The sequence below is a fragment of the Hakea prostrata genome, chromosome 7 (assembly GCF_041222555.1).
Source record: "Hakea prostrata isolate BN-2017 chromosome 7, UWA_Hpros_2, whole genome shotgun sequence".
NCBI lineage: Eukaryota > Viridiplantae > Streptophyta > Magnoliopsida > Proteales > Proteaceae > Hakea > Hakea prostrata.
This window is the reverse complement of record NC_142606.1, coordinates 17,291,317-17,314,043: the sequence shown is the minus strand read 5'-3', so window position 1 is coordinate 17,314,043 and position 22,727 is coordinate 17,291,317. Positions and strand designations below refer to the sequence as shown.

Below are 22,727 nucleotides of genomic sequence, written 5' to 3'. Positions count from 1 at the left end.
CCTATAAGTAAGCTACAAGAAACCATTTTCTTTGTTTAAGTAAGCAATTTATTTCCTTACGTTAAGAAAGCAATTCAAAAATCATTTGACTGTTGAGCAACCAATATTAAGTGTGCTAAATTTTGTGGTCTGGTGGGTATTCCAAGTTAATTATCAAAATATAGGACAAGATTTATGTGCTTTTGGAGAGGGTGGACAAGCCACTGAAATTTGAGTTTTAACAGTGGTCCTTTGATTAATCCAGCCAATTTTGCAGGATTTCAGTGGATGATCCAATTTGGAATTATATGTTGTTTTGGAGAGGGTGGACAAGCCACTGAAATTTGAGTTATAACTGTGGTCCCATGATTATCCAGACCATTTTCCAGGATTTCATTGTAAACATCAAGTTGGAATTACTTCAGGGTTGATGGTGATCTCTTAACTTTTCTAAAAGGGTCTAGGGTGCCACATCGAATTTGATTTGTTAAAAGGTTTTGATTCCTTGCCTCCTCTGTCATCCAATGGCTAGGGGTGGCCTTTGGTACCTTAGTAGGGCTGATGGTGATATCCAAGTTATCTACAAGGGGGAGTGTGATTTGGACAGTGAAAGGGTTACTTTAAAGATGAAAACAACCAGAAACACGAGAGGCTTGCATCAGGGAGTGTTTGTTAGTAACTTAACTGTCTTATTCCAGGTATTTTCGCTAAGAACCTATGTTTGGGTTGGGGTTTTAAAATTCAACTAATAGAATTAAGGTAAGGTCTTCGCTTGGTGCGCTACTGGGCATTCAGGATCTTGGAGGATCTACTGTAAGAGAGAAGCTAGGTTTCATGGAGAAGGAAATTGAAGCCAATCTCAGTGCGTTATCTTAGCTTTTCTCAAAGGTTGGAAGTGTTGACTGCTGGAAGTGATCTTTATAATAAAGGAGACAAAAGTCTTGAGCATCCAACAGGTTTGCATCTTAAGACAGTGAAAAGTTCTGCTGGGGATAACTATTACGTTGCCTTGGTAGAGTAAAGTTTGTTCAACTGAAAATCTAGAATAAGGATAAGATTATGTCTTTCAGCTAAGTGATAGAAGCTTATCCTTAAAGTCACTGATGCTTATCTTGAGAAAACAAAGTTCTCACTGAAGCCCTTAGATCAGTTGAAGAGAAAAAGCATTGAGGCAACAAAACCAAAAACAAAAACTACAACCAAACGTGCATTTATTCCGTTGAGAATTGAATGGAAATTTCTGGCAGTGCTGAATGATCTAGAAACTAATTAGTGTTTTTAACCATATTAGGATTGAATTGTCTTGGAATTTGAGGCTAAATCCAACAACCTCAGGACAGGAACCAATAAGATCCTTTTCTTGTTTCTTTTACGGCACTTCATATTTTCATTGGGTTGGAATGTGAACTGTATCTTTTATGGCGTGTCATATTTTCATCAGAGATTTTGCAAGTCTTTCCCTTGTTGCTCAAATTGAATACTTCCATAATATTTTAATTAAGGAAGCTCTTGTTCTCAGGAGTGCTGTGCTACAAGCTTTACCAGAGAGACTTATGATCACGTGCGATTGGAATCTAACAATTTGGAGTTGATAAGATCCACAACGAAAACATAAAGAAAATTAGATTTTATTTCCTCTTTGTTTCATTTTCTCATATTTCTAAGAAGTTCAACAATGTTGTAGACATCTAGCCCTGATAGCAGTCTTTTAGGCAACACAGCGTTCTCTTCTTGGCTTTAGAGTATTTGTAAATCTATTTCCTTGGCTCAGCCTGTTCAAACGAAAGTTTTATAATCAAAAGAAGAAGAAAAAAAAAAAGAATGTAGAACTATTTCGAATCATCTCTTCAACACTGGGAACACATGTTACTTTGTGAACTCAAAAATTAGGAGGTCTATAAGAAAAAATATAAAAAAAATTGTAATGATGAGACTTAAAGTATGTTCATTCTTGATTATTTTCATGGTCTCAAAAACACATCCTTCAGATACTCCTCCGTCACCATCATCAGGCACTTGTGCAAGTTTGGTTGGTCGGGCAGGGCCTCATGGGAAGTCTGGCCAGCAAAGGCATTGTCATCATATGTGATTGACAAGTGAGTGAAGCTGAAGAGTCAGGGACGAACCCTATTCCTGACAAGGACGACGATAACATCACGGATTCAAGGGTAATAAGGCTTTGATTTCCTCCTACCCAGAAAACAAGATAGGCTTGATTATTAGGGTTTGGTATTCCTTCTACCAAAAAAAGAAGTAATTAAGATCGTGGCATTCATTTCCTCACGTTCTTCCTTGCCTTTCTTTTAGGTTTGGGATTAGGTTAGGATGGTAAGGCGTTGAAACGTCAAACCTATTGTTTATGTAAGTGCCGGATATTTCGCTATAAATTGGGTGCCGTAGACCTAGCCTACATGGAGTAAAAGACGATTTTGATTTGACGGTTAGTAGTACATTGAAGTCACTGAACTGGGTCTTTTTGAGATTTTTCTTGGTAGCAGACATCAATAAGATTGTAAAACGATACAAAACATCTCCTTGCTCTCTGCGTTTGGTCTAATTTGTAGTTCTAAGATAAATGCTTTCTATGGTTTTCCGTCCTCACCAAATGGTCTTTGTTGCCACTGTGGGTTCCTCTTTTTTCTTTGTTTTTCTCCTTTTTTATTTTTATTTTTTTCAGCTGAACCGCAGTAGTTAGGGTTGATTTCTTCCGTTTCCAGATTTACTCCTTCAAGCTGCTGGTTTTTCCCGTTCCTCTACTAATACCGCTGCTCTCTCTTTGTTACTATGTGAGGGAGGCTATGTTTAAGGAAAATTTTGGGTTTTAGCTGATGAGCAAATCAACTTCTTTTTCCCTTCTGTTGAACTTTGAACCCTTTTTTTCTTTTTCTTTTAGAGCTAGAGTGTTTTTTTGGGCGTCATTGGTTCTGATTCCGACCGTACGTTGTCAGGGATTCTTGGGTTGAAGAGGAACTGCAGTGTTCATTCTTTGGCGACTCTCAAAATTCAGTTCCGGGATTAATGTTGCTGGGAAGGTATGTCGTATAAGTCTGAAGTCCTTGTTGTCTCATATGATTGTGTCCAGTTCTTTTTCTTATTTGCTTTGTTAATCTACTGGAAAGGTATGTATAAGCCTGAAGTCCTTGTTGTCTCATATTTGCGTCCGGTTCTTTTTCTTATTTGCTTTGTTAATCTACTGATTGCACACAGGTTTTTTGAGGTTTGTCAAGGCATTGTTTGACGATGAGAGAGAGCACGCTAGTCGGCTGTCATGCAAGGATCATGGTTGGTCTACATGCGTGCTCTCTCTCATCGTCATCCTGTTACTTCACCAGAACCGTTCTTTTTCTTCTCTATGCCTGCATGCTGCCTGTTGTCTGCCACATGAAGTGCTGACTGCTTGTGGGCGTCTTATTTCACTTCTGAAGAGCTGGCACGGTTGAATCTGAACGCTTCTTATCCTTTATTTATGGGGCTTGCTGTTGATCTTCTGTTTTTGTGACCTAATTTTAGCAGTAATTTTCTCTTGAGGTTTGTTATCTGCTCCCTCGATGATCTGAATGTTCATTTTATTCTTGGTTCCTTTGTTAAACCTGTACAAGCTGTGGATATCTGAATGATAATTTGCATCAATTACTCAATATTTTTCATGTCTAATTTGGCTGCCTTTAGAGTTGCTACAAAAATGTCCATAAACATGGAAAAGTAAAAGCACACCTTAGATCACTTAGAGCTGTAGTCTCATTTATAAATTCTTATGGAGAATTTAGAAACAGTGCTGTGATGACTGATTCTTATCTAGCTGATTAAATCCTTCAGTATGGAGGCTTGGGGACATCATGGAGTGTGTAGAAGTAGAAAATTTCAGTTCTTTTAAAACTCTGCTCCACATAGCCTTCTATAAGTAGTATTGAAAATGAGAAGCATTAACTTATAGATAATGAATAGTCTATCTTCTTTTTTGATAAAGATATATATATTTTTGTATGTAAGTGGATAAGATAGTATTCCTTCCTTTTATTTCTGTCTTTGGCTTTAACTTGTAGTATGAATCTGAGAGTCGGCTATCCGGACCATTAATTCTACATATACACATAGAGGATAAAGGCCTGCCTTTTTCCTATCTATTGTGAGGGTTAGGACCTACTGTATAATTATGGATGATTTGTTGATCGCATGAACTTACATTACTGTGCTTCTTACCATATATATATGCTTGTGAATTCTCGAAAATGTTTGTGAATTTTTAACTCACTTTGTTTGAAGATTTTTTGGAAGTGGAATTTTGCAACAAGAAGAAGAAGAAGAAGCCTTGTCCCAACTAAATGGGGTTGGCTACATGGATTCTTGCCTTTCAATCAGTTCCGTTTGAGGTCATGCTACGTACAAGGCTTAAGCTATGCATATCCTTTTTCACCACTTCTCTTAAGGTTATCTTAGGTCTACTCCTAGCTCTTCTAGTTTCTTCAATCTGGATTGTATCACTTATCAGCTCCGTTGTGCATGGATGTGCCACTTCAAACGACTTTCTTGAAGCTTATTACTTATGGGAGCAATTCCCATACCAACTCTAATATGATCATTCCTCATCTTATCCTTACTACTTTTGCCAGTCATCCATCTTAGCATCCTCATTTCTGCTACACTTAGTTTATCTATATGATTCTATAAAAATTGTTATGTTCTATAAATTATTATTTTCTAACAATTGAGTTAGTCTTATATTATTTGAGGTTTTACAGATTCGATGACTGTTTGCATTCAAGATTCAAATCCTCCCCAGGGCATGATGCATAGTTAGAAGCACTTATGTACTAAGCAACATTAAATTCAACTCTATGGTTCTCAATGTCTCTTTAAATCAACAAAAGTTTCTTTTAACTGATGTTAAATTGTGTGCAAAATGTGTACAAGAATCTTATGGTGAAAGGTCCTAAAGTGTCATATTTGGATCATGCTTCTCTACTTCCAGATTATATGTGCTCGCGTTCTGCACCCTTCGGCTGTGGGTCTTTCCATCAACAAGTATATATGCTGGTCCTGTGGTCAGCAGCCAATCTCAGATTCAAAGGTCAAAGTTTCTCTCTTAAAATTGGAGGTTGACTGCCAACCAATAGATCAGCATATTTGAACCTAAGCATGCATGATGGCTGCACAAAATCTGGAAGTAGAGGAGCTTTGAGATTCTTGCACACATTTTACAGATTCTTTTAACCTTGGTTTAAAGGGATTTGGGAATCAACTTTTAGTGTGGGTTTAAAGTGGGTTTTGAGAATCATAAGAATTGCATTTTATTGTGCTTAGTCTATGTATTTAGAATGTGCTTCCAATGCCCGAGAGAGAATTTGCATCTTGATTGCAAACTATCTTCCAAAAGGCCATAGAAGTGATTATAGATCTCTGTAGTAGTAAAGATTGAGGTTAGCTGAAACACTTGTATTAAATTTGAGCTCCGTAAGCTACTGAAGGTTGTAACTTTTTTTTTTGGGGATAGATAAATAAATTCATCAACCAAATTGGAGAAAAGGGGAAGGAAAAGGTATAGAGCCAGAGATAGGCTCAATAAAACAAGTATAGAACACAAGCACAAGTTGCCCAAATCCATACAATTAGACCAGAAATTACAACCTCACAGAAGTGGACCAAAAAGGCAGGGGCCCAACTAGACCTACACGTTATCCCGATCGATCGGAGAGACGAAGAGCCTTCATGGCAACAATGCGCAGGACATGCAACAAGGACTGACGCAACATCACCACAAACACAAGGGTTGGTAGCATTACTAGATTGAGATAAAGAATGATGAGTAATGATCAGAGTTCGAGACTAATTCAGAGTTCAACAACGATGGCGCTCATGGCTTTCCCCCAAAGCCATAGAGGCCATCAAAGGTAGGAACCCTTAACAAACTAAAGTGAAACCCTGAAACAGATAGGGGAGAGGGCGAGAGAAGGAGAAATAGAGGGAGAAAGATGAATTTGGATTTGAGATCGAACCCATATGGAGAGAACAATTAATGATGGCCCTCACGGCTTCCCCTTGACGCTAGAGATGCCATCAAGGATTAGAACCCTAGACAAAGAAGCTTAAACCATAAACAAAAAGGGGAGAGGAAGAGAGGAGAGACCGAGGGAGGAGATGGGTCTAGATCTGGGATCGAAAGAGAATTGGAAAGAACAACAATGGTGGCCGCCGGCTTTTCCCCCCGATGCCCAGAGAGACCTTCGTAGACAAAAACCCTAGACAACCTATGACAAAACTGTGAAACAACCATCTTTTATATATATATATATAAAAACAAACAAAGAGGAGAGGGTAGAGGCGAACAAGGGAAGAGAAATATAGAGAATATGAGATCATGAGGAGGAGAAGTAGAGAGAGAGAGAGAGAGAGAGAGAGAGAGAGAGAGAGAGAGAGAGAGAGAGGAGAATTAGAGGGCGAGAGGAGAAGGAGGCAGAGAGACACAGAGAGACACGAGGTCAAAGAACTGCCAGCATTGCTTCACCTCCAGTATCACCCAACACTATAGGATTTCAAGGAAAGACTTTAGAAACCCAAAGAGGCAGAGGCAGAGGCGAAGGGCTTTCATGAAGTAGAGAGAGAGGCAAAGGAGGGCCAACGTCGCTTCACCTCCAGAATCACCCAACGCTATAGGATTTCAAGGCAAAGACTTAGAAACCCTAAGAGACAGAGGTGTAGAGCTTTGCTCTCGCAAAGCTTGAGAGAGAGAGAGAGAGAGAGAGAGAGAGAGAGAGAGAGAGAGAGAGACCCTAAGGCAAGTCACTTGAGATCGCCGTCTCTTAGCTTCGGAAATCCTTGTTTGAGATCTCCTTCAAAATCCCTTGTTCGAAACCCTCCCAAAGGTTTTAACTTTTCATGTGGAAAACTATGAGGTTTTCAGGACCTCACAAACAATTTTGTAAAGGCTTGACTGTTGCTGTTGGAAACTGTTCTTTATTCAACAGAGCTGTGTCAGTATAACTTGATGTACACAAGTTGCTGAACCAGTCTAAATTATAGTTTTCAAAGTGCCGGTTGGGCATCTAGGTTCTTTTGGGGTCCAAGGTGGCATCATTCACCATTAGCACATCATAAGTTTATGTTATTAATGTTTAAGACCTTCTTTTGTTCTTTTTATCAGAGGATGGTACATTCTTATATTTATTGCATTTATATGGCTTGCATGATGCATATAAGTATTATTTATATGGAAGTATGCTGTATGAAATATTAACATACATATTCCATGTCGGGAGTGTTGAAGCGACACTGAAGCATGCACCTTGTCGCCTGGGCACCCTTTCAACTGATGGAATGCCTTGTTGCCTTGACAATTTATTCTGCAAGTCTATTTGGTACAGTTTAAATTTATGTTTATTTGACATATAATCATAAATAGGTGTGTTTGATATGATTCATGATCCCTATTCCTGTTCAAAATGAAATGATTTGACTTGGTATCCGTAAACACTTTAGTGTTGGTTATGAATTATCACCATAAACTGTTAATTTTGTTTATACCTGTACCATTAATGGGTAGTTATGGGCTTTGAGTTGAACTGTCCAAAAATTGAGGTGAAACACTGAAACCAAACAGATATGAGCTTCTTGGGTCATGTTTTGGGTTGGATTTTTGTGATACTGAAGCAATCTGGGCTGCACTAAAGCCACCAAAAAGAACTTGAAAAACCAGATCAAAACCAATACAATCCGATGGTTGAAACTACACTGCAATTCTTGATGGTATATTTCATCTTTTATACTTCTAAATATATTTATATAGTAAACCAAAACCAAATCGATATGAAACTAATATCAAACCGCTATTGCATAACACATTCTTCATCTACATCAGACCCTTTTCATATAATGGAGAACTTAACAATAATTGATTATAATAGTAGCTAATTATTGGACTCTTTTCTTTATTCCTCTTCCTCCCTATCAAAAATTTCTGATGGACAAATTGATTATATCATAGTTGACCATTCATAAATAAGTCATAAACATAAATATGAACTGAGAGTCTAAATCTTATTGAGTTTTCATTGTCTCTTTAACCCATATCTCAATTGTGTTTTGGAGTTCTTTATGACGATTTTGTTAGTTCTTCAATATGGTTACACAACTCACTGCCCCTCTTGTGCTGCCCTCAAAGTGTCAATGATACCGTGCCTACAGAAGCAATGAGTTTCTTTCACATAGCAGTGGTTAGAGGTTAGCATCCAGGAATTGAAGAATCTCGTAACTACTTCAAATTATAATTTTTCTAGCTATATATGATCTTAAAATCATAAAAATAGGAAAACAGTTTCAGTAGTGAGAGATATGGACAGATGGTTGTTGAGTGCTCTAGAGATGTCTCAAATGGCAAATTCAATATCAAGGTCGAGGTAGTGAATTGGGATGGTGGAAGTGAGGATCCTAAGCAAAGGGACTGTACAAAATCAGTTTATAGGCCGCAGCGATGAAGAAGATGGATAAACCTTATCTAATGAGCTTCAACAAGCTATTTGGAGAACATGAACGTATACTTGCAAAATTAGCTTGTGAAAAAATGAAGTTCATCTACTCTCAATAGTAAATAAGAGTCTTGCAAGTGGCAATTCAAGCTTGAAAAGTCTGAATTCGTGCATGCAAATGGTAAGCCATCAAAATTGACTTACATCAGAAACTACCACTCTACATCATTGAAACTTGAGAGAAGGTATTGGAGTTAGCTAAGTGATAAAGCTTCAGTGTTAGTGAAGGCTAGTCAATTTGTTATGAAGAAAGAGGTGTTGATGTAATGCCTCAGTGTCATCTATGGAGGTGTGCAGATTGTGGAAGTTGATTCACTGCTTGATGTTTCTTAGCTGAATTGGGCAAAACAAATCAATTAGTTGATGCAACTAAGCAATGGTTTATTGTGGAAGTTGTTATCCCATTGTAGTCTAGTTGCTCTTGTTGTCCTTTTGTTTGTCTTCTCTTCTGAATGGTTGGTTACCCCTATAACCCTCGCCATTTAAAAACTTCGGTTTACTTGCATCTTCAATGCAACTCCTCATTGGTTGGATTGTGAGCAGTTTTGAGCTTCTGATGTTACATTTTCTAAATTTTGTCAGTAGTTTTGAGCCTCTGATCTTGCATTTTCTAGAACTTTTCTCCATTTTCCGTGACAAATTGAACTGTTAAAAACATATGAAATAGGAGGAAACAATTACTCTTTAGTCCAAAACCAGGTCTATTGGTCTTATTATTTGGAACTTGGAAGGCCTGTTTTCTGATAGTCCATTTTTTTTTGTTTTTAAATTATTATTATGTCTGTAATAAGTGAACTCTGGGGAATCTTATATATATATATATATATATATATATATGTTTGTACTTTGAAGGATGATTGCAGTCAGCATGATATTCAATTTTACAATTGGAATTGGTGAGCCTTTTGTGATACTTGTAGAGGTTTCTGAATATTGCATAACCATGCATCCATGGGGCGTGGGTGCATGGCTCTTATATGTGAAGCAAGGGATGTACAATATATTGCAAACAAACATGGATATGTATCTTGAGTTCGTCGTATGGCAGAATTCTGATTCCATCCATGTATTCCTGATTTGGGGATTTGGTGTCTTTGATTGTCTACATATATGTTGTGCTGTAGAAGTTCTCTACCTGGAGTGGGAACTGCTCATTACTAAAACCATTGTAGCAGTGGCCATGGATAGCACCTTGCATTGATTAGGGAGCCAAGATGAGATTAGATGAGGAAAACATCCATTAGGATGAAAACTCATTGAAAGTTGAATTCAAGATGAAGAGAGCAAGGAAGATGACCCAGTACTGGGTTTGCCATTGTTTTTGGTTGCTAGGACACCTAACAAATTAGCACTTAGGTTGATTTCTGTATAAAGCCCTCAATAAGAGTACAAGGGTAGTCTGAGTGAACCCCAGCATCAGCAGGAGCTGGAATTAGAGGGAAAGCGAACCTGTAGTGAGTTCAACACCATCTTCACCCTAGTGAAGAACCAGGAGATGAATGTCAGAACTGGGCATTTCATTGGAATCATAAAGAGGTAGGCAGGGATTGGAGAATCGTTTAATTATTGCTTGATTCATGAATTTGCTTCTTATAGGTGTAGGGAATCCAGTTTGTGTAAAACATGAATTTCCAGAATGAGGTCGAGGCAGTAACCAAGGACAATACATACTCTCTGCGGTTCTCTCCAGAGATTTTTAGCTGGGTTTGGTCAAGCAGTGCTCCAGCTTCCTATGGTTGGGGCTTATACTCCACAAAGAAATCAACAAGAGAGGGGAACCTTGCCATAATATTCCTCAGAGGGACTTAAAATATGTGAATATTTAATCTTAATAAGTTTGAAAAGTGATTCTTTGTTCCATCAACTATTAGTTTTAGAAGTTCAGTGTCATTGTTTTCATGTAATTTTGATTGGGCAAAAGATCTTAGCAGGCAATTACATCCACCGAGGCTTATGGATATTTATACTTGAAAATTCAATAATGAGATTATTTATTTTAGAAATAATTGTTTTCTTTAAACTTAGGCTCTTTTTGGTATCAATTATCATTCTCAATTATGAAAATTTTTCATTATTTTAAATTGTTGGCATCTATTATAAGTTTTATTTTTATTTAAAATAATAAAAAAACCTCCAAAATTCATAATGGATTTTTGTCTATTATGGATTATGGTGAAAATTTCATTATCTTCATTTATTCATAAGTTTACTTAAAATTTTATGATTAAGATGAGAGTAAAATATTCAATGCACAAATTTTTTTTTTATAAGAATCATACTTTTTCCCTCTTTTTTCACTTGTTCATTATTAATTTTTAATAGTTTTTTATTTTGTCACCAAACTTATTTTTCATTTCATAATTTATTTTTGACAAAATTCACTAAGCCATTTTTCATTCTTGACCAATAATGAATTCTTGAACTTATTTATTTTAAATAGGCATAATAGAGAATGAAAATTGATACAAAAAAGAGCCTTAGTAAGAAAGGTCTAAATTTGAGAGCATCAAGAAATTATGAAAAATAAGTAAACATTCGAAAGGTTGAAACATATTGTAGCTAACTCGTCTAAGATTGTTCCTATGGTGATGAATTTTGAATTCAGAACAAGTGGTCAATTGATCGGATTACATTTATGAAATTTTATACTGAAATTCTCGGAAAATAAAATTATATATTTTCAATTTCAAATTAATGTAAAATAATTTTTTACGTGTGAGTTTCTTTAGGGGATTATAAACTAATGTTGAGTCCCCTTAATGCAATATATTACATGTGAGTCTTAATCATATTAAGACCGTAGTTGCATTTAAGTATATTTCAAACGTTGAGGGAGTGTACCAAAAAAAATGTTGAAGGAGCAAAATGCCCTTCAGATTATTTAATAAATTGTATTAGTATAATTAATGCTTAATGACCAATTATCTCTTTTTAAATTTTTTTTTTGTAATATTTTTAAAATTATATATTTATACAATGTATTAAATAACTTGAATGGTACTTTAGTCTTTTTACGTTTGAAATTTAAATATATTTAACGACGATTAAAGATGTTAATCTGTTTGGGACTCACACGTAATATGTTGCATTAAGGGGATCCAACGTTAGTTTATGGTCTGATGTAAAAAACTATTAAAAATTTACTTATCTTTCCTTGGTTTGCTAATAATCACAATTACCCCTATCTTTTATATTGAGAAATTGTGTCATTTGGTTGAAATTTTCTCCAGAAATTCTCGAGTTTTTCAGATTTTCCAAAAAGGATATTCCGAATTGCATATATTTGCTTCAGAGTCCCTCATCTCACCGGTCTTTATCAGTTTGTGCCCTCCCACGGAAACCTTGGAGCTTTTGCTTTTCTGCGATAGCTAATGGCGTCTGTCTTGTCGCCTTCGCTTCGTATCTCGACGGTTTGTTGGTTTAAATTCACCAAATTGCATCTCTTTCTTCCATCCTCTTTTTCTTTCCAGATACCCTTTACTGAATGAGGTCCATGCCTTTATTTTCTACAGAATTTTCGTAGCAGCTTCGCCGATAACGATGGTTTCAAGCATCATAGAAGAACACCTGTTCGTTTCTCTCTGGTTAGTTGGTTTAGATTTTTCTGCTTTTATCTGATCAAATATGGTATATTGAGTTCTGTCTCTAATGGAGTACTGCGAATAACCACAAATAATGAAGACTCATGTTAAGAATTTTACTTCTTCAGAAGCCATTTTGAAATATATGCAGCAAAAGTAGCTAGAGTAGTAATTGTAGCTGATAGTTGATAGCGTGAAGAATGGTGACGAGCTACCCGAAATTTTTTTCGTGTTGGCAGCAAACTTCGTTGTTAGTAACAACCCCCCAGGTTTTCTGAATCACTCCCTAGATGATGTGGAAACTGCCTTATATCAGGCCCAGATTCATGTAGCATACAAATACCATCGATTGTTCTCTGGTATTTACACCAGAAAGCATTTTAGTTTTCCACAAGATAGTAAAAGTGTCCTTTTCGTGCATCCTTTCATCATTCTTTTGATCAGAAGATGAAGCTGCCGATATAATATGTTTAAGTTTATCAATGGAGTTAGTTAAAGTATCTCTGACAGTCCACCGATTAGATTGCTACCTAATGCCAATATTCTGGTTTTTGGGATATGGTACATGCTTCGATATCACCAGAAAATACCCCCTAGAAAGGGTTACAATGGATGAGTCTCTATTCAGTTATGTATGATAAGTAGGTAAAGGTCACCAATATGTCACCAAAAAAGGGGTGCTGCGAGCTGGAGAAGTTGAAATTATGAACCTACATAGGTACTACATATTGAGTAGTGTTAGTAGAATAAGAGAATCAAATAAAACGATGTGCCACAGAGCCATTCTTCAGCCAAAAGAATGAGAGAAAGTAGTCTTCAATAGTAGTAACTGAGATTGATTGCAGCAGTCAAACTTACCTAAAAACTGTTTACCACAACCTTTAAGTACACACTTATTGGTTGCAAATCTCCAAAAGTGGTAATTATCGCATAAACACCCTACTTCATTGTTCTTCATATGGGTTAGGAAGAGGAATTCAGCATAGGTTGCTGCCAACCAAGGAAGAGAGGAAACTTCAAGAAACACTCAAAACAGAAGACAGCATTACCCAAATATTGATTAAACCTGTTCTGAGACCATTTCATGATATCAGACAAGTTTCGATTTTCACCAATTAAAAGAAGGTTCAGATTAGTACCTGTACGTGAAGATGGAAGAAAGTAGGATTAGGTAATAAAGTCATTCTCACAGTTTGCTTGTATGTGTTACAATGGGAGCCAGCACCTTATTTACTAGATAATGAATTCGTTAATCATAAAAGAATCAATTAACTCCCCCCTAACCCCAATGGTTTGGTAAGCTAGTTCAGGGCAATGTGCTTCGCTCATCAGGTCTTAGGTTTGGGAACCCACCAGTGTAAATCTGGACATGTTGCAGCAAGAAATACAAGAATCAATTGTAAGGAAGCTAAGCAATACCAAGCATAGCCAAGTATCACCAGTGTACTAATTTATTGTCTTCATATGTTGTAATCATACTGTCTTAACAGATGGGAATTACTATCCTGAACTCTAAATGACTGAGCTGCTTAGGAGTTCTGTTGTGCTTGCTGCTCATCCTTTTAGTGATATAGTCATTGTTTTTTTATTTTCAGAAACCTTATTATCATTCTTCATCATTCACTAGATGTCTTTGCTAGGAAAAAAATAGAAGTCAGGAATGGTGAGCCTATTTAATGTAATAATACATGAACAATTAAGTCACCTGAGTCACATTTCAATGCTAAAATAGTACTTGAAAGTTGATTTTAACTGAATTAGGATTTGTTACTGTTGTGTAGCTAAAGCCATGATAAACGAGATTTTGAAGGAAAGCCAATGATATATTGCCTTGTTTACTTTGCAATGGGAATACCGTAAAGGAACATACGTCTCTTCATGTTTGACTTGTATCTTTTTTTTTGGAAATTTGTGATCTCCCCCCCCCCCCCCCACCAAAATAAATAAATAAAATGAAGGATATCTGGAAGAAGAAGGAACAGAGGCATCGTTTTTGTATGAAATAGATGTACAGATGCATCTTTTTTAGTATGATGAAATAGATGTATCTCTGAGTAGGGCCGGACCTTAGCGCAATGGGCAGTGGACCACAGTTGTAGTCAGAGGTCAACGCATCAAGACAGGCTCAGGAAAAATTGCTGGGTTAAGACTGCAAACAGAAACTACCCCCCCTTCCCCGCAGAATTCTTCCTTTGCGCCCTTTGGCACTAGGTTCCCCATTTTTAGATGCATCTCTAAGTAAAAGCATGGGCTGTCCAATCAACCTTTTCTTGTGTTGGAATTCATTCAGGGTTATTTGATTGGACATGTACAATGATATAGTCTTGCTAGATTTTATAGTTCTTGTTAGAAAAATGTTAGCCATTTTAAGAGAATGAGAAATGTTGGGTTTGATATTTCTGTCACTAGCATGTTGTCTTCTCAGGTTCTGCAAGTCTCGTAGATTTTGGGGGGCAGTTGGGGGTGGGGAGGTTAGTTTTGTAGAGGCATGCTATATTCTTGAAAGATTGATGTAACCTTGTACTTGAATGAAGGAAAAACTGAAACCAATTTTATCTGGTGTAAGGAGGTTCGATGTTGGGGATTGCTATGGTCTTACCAAACAACATTTCAAATATGAGTAGAGGTGGCAAATTTGTAAATATCCCAAAGCTTACAAACAGGTAGGTGATTTTCTAGTAAGATATTACAAACAAAATATTAAGTAGTATTGAATGATTAGGGAAGGATAGAAGAGGAATCAATAAATAAAGATTGGACAGCAATTATGAGCAAACTAAGATAATGGTTAGATTAGAAATTAGTAAACAGCCTTGGTGCAACAGTAAAGGTTTCTCCATTGTGACTTATGGCTCACAGGTTCGGCTCTAGAAACAACCTCTATGTGGATTAAGGGATAAAGCTGTGTAAATTATGACCCTCCCCATAACCCACAGTGGCATGAGCCCCATAAACTGGTTATACCCTTTACTTTTAATACTATAAATAAGGAAAGAGGGGCAGTTTTGGGAAACAAGAAAAGGTATTACATCAAGGAAAACAGTTTGCTGCCCAGTAGTGTAGCCAATGCCAGTATCTTATGAGTCTTTTCTGTCATAGGGTTCTCCCCAACAGATTTCTTTTACCCTTCTATCAATATATAGGAGGAAGACAAGCAGTTGTTTTCAATCCCTGGTAAAAAAAAGGAGGTAGCATTAGTTCAGTTGTTCGATTTCACCCAAATAGAATTGCATGTATGCCATCAATGTGTAGTTGTCATGATGACTAGGGAACCAGGGGGCCTGGACAGAAGGTGACAAAAACACTTATCCATGCATCCAAGGTGCCTGGACGCTAAAGTGGCATGTCGGTGAACCCTTGACAACTATACAGCACACGAAGCAATGGTCAATAGCTTGAAGATCAGTGTCATTGACTGGAATACTGACTGGGGAGAGACCAGAACCAAGATTTGGGTTCTTGTAATATTTCACAATAGAGGAAACTAATGGGGGCACGAATGTGGGATCAGAGTTGAACTGAGCTACTCAATATTAACTCCGGTTGACTCAACCAGACCCAGAAGGTATTGCCAGTACAACAATCCAGAAGTACGTAGAGGTATGGGGTAATGCAAATGTATCAGTTGAACAGGAAGAAGGCCTGGGGGGAGGAAGCAAAGAACTGGTAATATGGAGGGTAGAATGGTTAGAATAACACACACCTGATGCAAAGACTGAAGGAAAGAGTTTGATTAAGGGGGAGTTGAACCACACTGTTGAATCCCATGGTAGCCTAATATAAAGCAAACAAATTTGGTTCCATTCTCTGCTGTTGGGTATGCAAAACAAGAGAAAACAAAGACTACTGTTGTAATATTAAGACTAATAGAGTTCAATTATGTCATGAACTTAATCTGAAAGGGGCCTATTGTAGGGCACAACGCTCCGGTCACTGGCATCTAGTAGAGTTATGATTTATGCATTCTTACCCCTACTTTTCTGGAGTGGCTATTTTTAGACTTGAACTCATAACAACTTGATCACAATGGAGCAAACTTAAATGTTGGATCAAAGTCCCCCTCTACCTCCTGTATCGTATACAAACTATCTATGCAAAACATGATAAAATAAAAGATTTCCGAATAAATACAGATTTTGGAGTGGGTTTCCAAATTGGTCAATGCCCCTTACTGATCTTAAAAATGGAGTGACATTCTTATATTGCTTTAGTATTCCTCCAAATTATATGGGCTGATTTCCTCTCTTTTGGGACCTTTAAACAGCAAAATCTGGAATACCAGTGGCTACATTCATTCTTCAAAATGTTTCACAGGAAAGAAGCATTTTAGAGCCAGGGCAGACGCCAGGAATAAGGAGTCTCATTGGGAACACTGAGAAGGCTTCAGACTATGGAATCGGGGTTCCTTGTTCTGGATTACCTGCTCAAGATTCAAGCTCTCCTTTGGTTACTGCACTTCAAGCTTCTGCCAGACAAGATGCTGCCAGTTTTCACTTTCCTGGGCACAATAGAGGGCGTGCTGCACCCCATAGTCTGGTTCAACTCATAGGAACAAGACCATTTATTCATGACCTGCCTGAGCTTCCTGAGCTTGACAATCTCTTCTCTCCACAGGGTCCTATTTTGGAAGCTCAGAAGCAAGCAGCCAACTGTTTGGATCCTCTGAGACATGGTTTCTTGTGGGGGGTACTACATGTGGGATCCAGGCAGCAATCATGGCTACTTGTTCCCCTGGGGACTCACTCATCCTCCCCCGGAATTCCCATATATCAGCCATATCTGGAATGGTATTGTCAGGTGCACTGCCAAAGTACATTTTACCTGAGTACAGTTCAGAGTGGGACATTGCAGGTGGAATCACTCCATCGCAAATAGACGAACCAATCAAAGAAATAAACACAGATGGCCGGAAAGCCAAGGTGATACTTATTACTTCACCAACTTACCATGGTATCTGTAGCAATTTGAGTGAGATTGCACAGCTGTGTCATTCCCATGTAGTCCCTGTGATAGTTGACGAGGCACATGGGGCGCACTTTGAATTTCATCCTTCACTTCCTAATTCTGGTCTTCAACAAGGGGTGGATCTTGCTGTATAGACCACACATAAGGTTCTTTGTTCACTCACACAGTCATCAATGCTACACAGGTCAGGAGCTATTGTGGACAGAGAAAGAATATGTAGATCCCTCCAAACACTTCAAAGCACCAGCCCAAGTTATTTGCTTTTAGCATCATTAGATGCTGCTAGGGCTCAATTAAGTGAAAATCCAAGAACCATTTTCAACGAAGTGATGGAATTAGCTGCTGAAGCCAAGTGTATGATCAAGAGGATCCCTGGAGTCTCGGTCCTTGAGTTTCCAAACTTCTCCAACTTTCCTGCCATAGATCCCTTGAGGATTACTATTAGGGTCTCGGATCTTGGTCTGTCTGGTTATGAAGCAGACGAGATCTTATGTAGGCATCATGGGGTCATTGCTGAACTTGCGGGCACCCGATCCCTAACATTTGCCATTACCTTGGGAACTTGCAAAGAACACATACAGAGGCTTGTATTGGGAATAGAAGATTTATCAGCAACCTCTCGAAGAAATAATGCGAGGGAGCAATGGAAGAAGCACAGTGACTGTGCACCCTTTGCTGACATTAGCATGAGTCTGAATCCTAGAGAGGCCTTCTTTGCAAGTAAAAGGAGAGTGAGTATAAAAGAGACCCTTGGAAAGGTGTGTGGGGAGCTTCTATGTCCATACCCACCAGGAATTCCAGTGGTTTTCCCAGGTGAGGTTATTACTGAGAAAGCTTTAGATTATTTGGTGGGTATTAAAGACAAAGGTGCTGTTATTAGTGGGGCGTCTGATCCTCTACTCTCTTCCATGCTTGTCTGTGATATTTAGCTATACAGAAGATTGCCTATCTGAAGGGTGTTAGACATAACCTTTATCTCTCAATCAGGCTTAGCTAATGCAACCTGAGCAGTGTTAACTTCAAGACTCTGTCAACCCAACCTTCTCTGTGCTTGGGTTAGGAATTAGCTCCTTGGGTTTTGGTAGGGGCAAACATGTTTTCTTTACAACATCATGATAGTGTTTATTATCGACTTAATTGCTTTGTATGTGTTCCACATGATTAGTCTTCTTGTGTTGTCAAGTTAAAATCATTGGATTTGGACCCTTCAGCTTTTACCTTGGGATTAATATGATTCATTAAGGAGATAACAATGGGATTCAGTTTACCAAATTACTAGTCTTTCATTTAATCAAACACCTAAATTAAGATAAATATTACAAATCTGCCAAAATCCATGGCCCCCTAGACCATCCAAGGTTTGTAAATGGTAACACCCATATTGTTCTCTGTAATTTGATTAAAATGAAGGATTGTCTAAAAGTTTGGTAGACGTTACACATTTCCGTGTAACCTTGTAGTTTTCTCTACAAAGAAAACTCTTTCGCCCTTCTCGTCCCTATTCCAGATTGTAGTCAGTATTAGTATTAGAGCAAATTGCACTGGCACCTCAAAATGGAGGGGCCTTAAAGCATTGACACCCCACTTTATGTTTAAAAAGTATAGATCCGTTACCGTTAGCATCTAGGTTCAGATTTGTGTAAGAGAAATCGCAAAAAAAAAATCCTCTGTGGATTAACGGGTGTTTCCCCAAAGTTGGAAAAGCAGAAAAAAACTGTTTCGGGTAATCCATTTCTTGGTGGTAGAACACTCATGGAGAAACTGTGAAGCTTTCCAGTAGTACATTTTCATTCAAAGGAAGCATCCTTCACATTGTAAACCTTATTCAAGACATCTCCAGCATTCTACATGTCACCATCCCTGCTTTTTCTTTTTCACATTTTCATTTCTTACTTTGTTTAACTTATTCGTCTTGCAGAATGGATCATGTTCTTACACATTTTATTTATTTGTTTATTTTTCTTACTTAGCTAGTTTCTAGGGTTTTTTATTATGATTTTGGGGCTTAGTATTTGAAGATTTTGGGTGTCAATGGGGAGACGTGAGACAAACGACAACTCATGAATAGCGAGAGTGAGAAGTTCCCAGATGCAATGCTCATGGAGTTTTTTCAAAACAAAGTTGGTACTTCAAGTTAAGAAATGTGGTGGACATTGACATTGACATTGACAGAAGTGGTGAAGTAGTACCTTTGGTGTTGCGATTTTTTTTAAACAGATCAAAACCTAGATGCAACCGATTGTTCTTGCCCTACAGCCGTGCACCCGTCAGAGCGATGAGTTTTTGTTCCTGCCCTAGAGCCGTGCAACCCGTCGATGATTTTTTCCTTCAATTTTCTTCTGTCTTCCCCGCCTGAAAAAATCGATTTATGCGGTTTAAGAGTCGTAGAGTTCAGGGGGTACTTTTTGTAAATTTCCAAACTATTAAACCTTTAATGTAAAAATGAAACATTCTATTTACAATGTAATCCCTTCTCTTTTAATATCCACCATTTGATTGAGGTGGTGAAATCTTGGCGATCAGCTGCCGCAAATAAAAATCCATAGACCACTGGCTTAATATTTTTTATTTGAATATAATAATGACCTCATAATAAGGCCAAATACTTGAATTTTAGGGGTTGTATTATAATGATTATGTGCCTGTTTCTTGTCCCATTTCTCATTCCGGTTGAAATCTTGCATGGTTGTAGCAAAATGGGCAATATTTCTATGACAAAAATGGAATCAAGAACTTGTATGGTATTGCATAAATGGGCACTTATATATAATAAGACCAACTGAAAAAAGTTGACCATATCTATTTAAACTTAAATCCACAATTGTTTACAGTAAATCGGAACACAAAATCCCTTCTTCCTCACTACCAAAAAAAAAAAAAACCCACAAAAAAAAATTAAATTAACACCAATGAAGACACTGGAGAACTATTTTGTTATTTTAAACAAGAATTATTGTTTAGCACTATTTGTAACCACAAATCTGAAGGCTCAATGCAAACAAAACAGAGATCTACATAGGAATAAGCTGACTTAACAGATCCAAGGAACCTCACGACATTGCAACATCAATTAAAATATTTTAATGGATTCCACCAAATACCTGGATTTGTTCTCACTCAAGATACGGGTCTCTGACTCTTATTCATAGTGATTTGAAAGCTATAAAACCAAGCAGAACTCAAGATACAGGTCGTGAAACTGAAGAGATCGTATAAGAATTTTTTTTCTTCTTAGAATTATACCTAAAAATGCTGTTAAGAATTATACCTAAAAATTAAAACTACTGTTAAGAATTATAACTAAAAATGCAGCAAAATAAAGAGAAGAAATAAATAAATAGAGAACAAGACACAGAGTTTACTTGGTTCGGTTACGAGAACCTACATCCAAGGATGAGTTAAGGAACTCATCAAACCTTAGGCCCCAATTTTATGTATATATAATAACCACTGAATGGACCTAAATAGCCTCTCATGCAAATCAATAAGCCATCCATATCCTAAATAGAATAGAAATGACTATAAAGCCCCTAACATATTTACAACATTCTCCACCTTGACTCTGATATTTTGACAGTGCGAGAACCTGAGAGTAAATACAGAACTCATCAAATAATAACAAAAAAGAAACGAAAAGAATAAACCATACGTTGCTTTGTTTTATTCCAAAGCATGATAGGGCTGTTGAAGTAACTGAATTTAGACCCATTAGTTTGTGCAATGTGTCATATAAAATAATTGCTAAGCTCCTGGCATCTCGTATTAAGCCTATCTTGCATAACATCATTTCTCCTTCCCAAGCTGCCTTTGTGCCGGGTAGACAAATAACTAATAATATTTTGCTTGCACATGAAATTTTCCATTTTATGAGAAAGACTAAAGCAAAAAAAGGGTTTGTTGCACTCAAGCTAGACATGTCTAAAGCATATGATAGGGTGGAATGGTGTTCTGTTGAGAGTTCTCAAATGTTTAGGGTTTGATGCCAAATTTTGTGCTTTGATATCTTGTTTAATCTCCTCTACGTCCTTCTCAATTAAACTGAATGGTGTCCCATATTCTTATTTTAAGGGGAGTAGAGGGTTAAGACAAGGTTGTCCTTTAAGCCCATACCTGTTTCTGATTATTATGGAAATCCTCTCTCGGCTCATTGGAGCGTTTAGAGCGGAGGATGCTTTTCATGGAATCAAGATTGCCCGTGTTGCCCCAGAAATTTCACATCTTTTTTTTTTGCTGATGACACTTTCATCTTTTGTCGTGCGACCATAGAAGATGTTTGTGTGATCAAAACTATTCTAGATACTTTTGGACTAATTACTGGACAGGTAATCAATATGGACAAAAGTGAAGCTTTCTTCAGCAAAAATACATGCCCGGCGATAAAGGAACAAATCCTTAATTGCCTAGGCATAAAGGAGATGAGTAACACTTCCTCTTACCTGGGAAGCCCTCTGTTCTCGGGGAGATCTAGATCTGATAGGCTGGACCCTGTCTTGAACAAGATGAAGCAGAAGCTGGCAGGATGGAAAGCACATTCACTTTCTTTTGCTGGGAGAGCGGTTCTACTTCAATCTGTTCTGCAAGGAGTTCCTATCTATCATATGCAATATATGTTATTCCCAAAAAAGGTGTGTAGATCAATGGATTCTATCATCACAAAGATTTTGGCTAGGAAAATCGGGACAAGGTAAGAATCTCTCCCTCATTTCCTGGGACAAATGTTGTCGTCCTAAACAATTGGGAGGACTTGGTTTCAAAAGACTGGAACTAATGAATAAGGCCCTTCTCATTAAACTAGGATGGAGACTCTTGACTGAGCAAAATTCAATATGGGCCCAGTGTTTCAAGGCGAAATATTTCCATAATACATCTCTGTGTGACCCAAAAGTGTGGAAAAAAAAGGGCTTATGGAACAGCCTCTGTGCTATCTTCCCTACTCTTAGGGACCTAGTTGTCAGGAATGTGGGGAATGGTGAAAATACCCTTTTTTGGGTTGACCCATGGGTCAAAAATAATAATCAGCATGTGGTGGGTATGTTTAATATGCAGTTTGCTCACTATAAGATTACGTTGGCTGAAGTGGTAAGTACAAGTGATAGGCTTGCCTCAGAAATTTCTCTCACCTTTGATTCCCAGATTGCTTCTGCTATAAATTCTGTCCAGCTCTCTTCTGAACAGGATGCATGGAAGCTAAGACACCCTTCAGCTCAGGATCTGACCACCAAAATTGCATATAAACACTTATACTCCATACAGGACCCGACCGGATATGCTTGTTTATTTAAGAACTGGTGGTTGTTCTTGTGGAAACTTAAGATTCATCCAAGATTTGTTAACTTTTTCTGGCGGCTTTTGAATGCAGGGATCCCAGTTAATGCAATACTTGCCAAATGGAACTCAAATACAGATCGGTGTGTTCTGTGTAATTGCAATGCTGAATCACGTTGGCATCTTTTTTTCACATGTGAATGGACGAGGAGAATTTGGAGGGCGGGACCGATAGGATTAAGAACTGAAATGTTGCCTTTTTCAGACATCAGTGATTTCTGCTTTGATCTGTTCTATAATTCAAATCTTGATAAAACTATGCTAAGGTGGTTATTTTCCATTATTTGCATCACTTGCTATAGTGTGTGGCGGCTGCGAAATGCAATAATTTTCAAAAAAGCTAATGCGAACCCCAAAG

The 22,727-nt window shown here is 37.6% G+C and overlaps 1 pseudogene across 1 annotated transcript in view; it reads left to right on the top strand.

Moving 5' to 3' along the window:
- LOC149010179 (uncharacterized) overlaps nt 1-18,294 on the top strand; it is a 38,627-nt pseudogene extending 20,333 nt beyond the window's left edge. Inside the window, exons 4-6 of the transcript XR_016174534.1 lie at nt 2,928-11,908; nt 12,011-12,082; nt 16,394-18,294. The product of XR_016174534.1 is annotated as an uncharacterized LOC149010179 (transcript). The remainder of the gene's footprint in view (nt 1-2,927; nt 11,909-12,010; nt 12,083-16,393) is intronic.
- Nucleotides 18,295-22,727: the final 4,433 nt, after the last annotated feature.